Below are 2136 nucleotides of genomic sequence, written 5' to 3'. Positions count from 1 at the left end.
CCATACAGGAGGTGTCTTGAAGCTGTCATTGACAACAAAGGCTTTTGTACAAAGTATTAGATAAATTTCAGTAAGTGTGTTCAATACTTTTCCCTGTGCCATTCCACATTGTTACAAATAACTTCATTTCTGGACATTTATGGTTTGATTTCTTTGTATGTATGGATCACTTGGGTTGTTCCTGTCATCTGGTGAAAATTTCATGTTATTAGCACCTCTAGTAATATATTTACTGAGAAAAATGTTGACGTGTTCATTACTTATGGCAGTTATATTAAGGTAAATGTGGCCCCTTCCATCAATTAAGTTGCTCATCCATGATTTAGACTGAGGATCATACTGGGTTGTTCCTACACGATGGGCTGCTCCTACCTTGTACAAAGGGTGAGTCACACAAACAGCAATCTGCTAACCACTATTGTTACTGTTGTTCGTCTAATTTCACAAGCACAGAAACTATTGACTGCAGCTATCCATAGTGCTCTGAGAACTGGATTCAGAACAGTAAATCAGTGTTGTGTACACAAACAGTCCAAGGGCAACAGGATGGTTAATATTACCACTGATGACATTATTTAACATTGTGTATGCTAATACTTTGTTATTTTTGATCTGTATAAAACAACAAGTATAAAGAGATTTTTTCCATAACACAAAAGCACCATTATAGAGTCCTGAAAGCTAGGATCTGAGTATCCACCTGTGTGTGATTGAACAGGTAACTCAGTGATACACTCAGAGCCTTGATCCTGTGCCTTTTCCGGTGAACCTTTTGATGAGCTGCTGCAGCAGAGTCCGTTTTGACAGCGAACACGTCTGGGCAGAGGCCCGTGTTAAGTCATCCCCCCCTCCACTTGCCACTTCAAAGAGCCAGCAGTAGCCCATATTCGTTTGATGTAAAGTTCACAGAAACAGAAACTTTCAAGTCCAACCCACCGGGGGGACCTCTGAAGGTCCCTCCTGCCCCCTGCCCCTTCACCTCTCCAACCTCAGAGAGGGGTAGCTGCAGACGAACAGCTGGAAAACTGCCAGGACCATCACACGTCAGAGTGGGTGGACTTTGATAAGCGCTTGGGTTCAGCCTCTTTAGGATTAAAACACAGAGTGTTCATTTTAGGTTACTGGGTGATGCACTGGTAATCTATCTTTGTGGCTGGGGTGAATATTTCTTTAGGACAACTTTGTTTCAGTACACTTAATATTACTTAAATATTGCTTTCTTTTTAAGGAAGACTAAGAATTTAGGTCAGATAGGTCATGTGCTGCAGAGGAGGAAAAAAGCACGAGTCCTGTGTGCTAGTGGACAACGCTAAGCAGTGTGGAGGTAAAGATTTATGAGCGACCGTTGCTGAGGGTTCTGGATGTCCTACAGGCACACAGTCTAGTCAAACCATTCCTCTTCACAGTATTACTCTGATTAAAGGCCACCCTTTGATTCTTTACTTTAAAGGCAAAGCTCGTGTGAAAACAAACCATGGAAACACAAACACTGAGCCCATAAGAAGATAGACAAATTTTTGTGAATCTCAGAGGCCTCACAGCAAGTGTTGGCTCATAGGAAAGATTCAAAATAATTTAAATAAATGTGAATGCTACATTACTTTGTTTCTAACTCCATCTTACTTTTGTTGAATGGGGCATTATCACGTAAAATCAACTTTTTTTAGTTTTACATCATGTTATAATGTTATACTCTCAAAAAAAAAAAAAAAAAAAAACATGCCCAAAGCCTTGCTCTGACTCATTCATGCACGTTTGAGAAATCCTGCAGTGTTTTTAGGCTGAGGAGCAAACATGACACGTGGGGACCAGAAACGCCTTTTGGGACCTCTGGGGCATGTCTTCACTCCGAACTTCCTCATAGCAGAGTGTCCCACCCCTCCCCACACACCCCGCCCATGACTCCAGCAGGCTCTCGGCAGAGCGAGTGAAACTGAAAGTGAAACTTAAACTGTCTGCTGAGCTTCTAACACTTCTCACTCAGTGAAGCTCTTTTCAGATTAAAAATACCTTTGAGGAAATGTATTTTCAGATGCCAAGTGAACTACATCATGCCCACCCCTTCCCCCTCGCGCACTGAAATGGACGGGACAGAAGCGGAAGGTGTTCTTAAAGAGACAGAGGCCAATTTCAAGG

Source organism: Austrofundulus limnaeus, unplaced genomic scaffold, assembly GCF_001266775.1.
Source record: "Austrofundulus limnaeus strain Quisiro unplaced genomic scaffold, Austrofundulus_limnaeus-1.0 Scaffold102, whole genome shotgun sequence".
Lineage (NCBI taxonomy): Eukaryota > Metazoa > Chordata > Actinopteri > Cyprinodontiformes > Rivulidae > Austrofundulus > Austrofundulus limnaeus.
The sequence above is the reverse complement of the archived record's forward strand: the minus strand, read 5'-3'. Positions refer to the sequence as shown.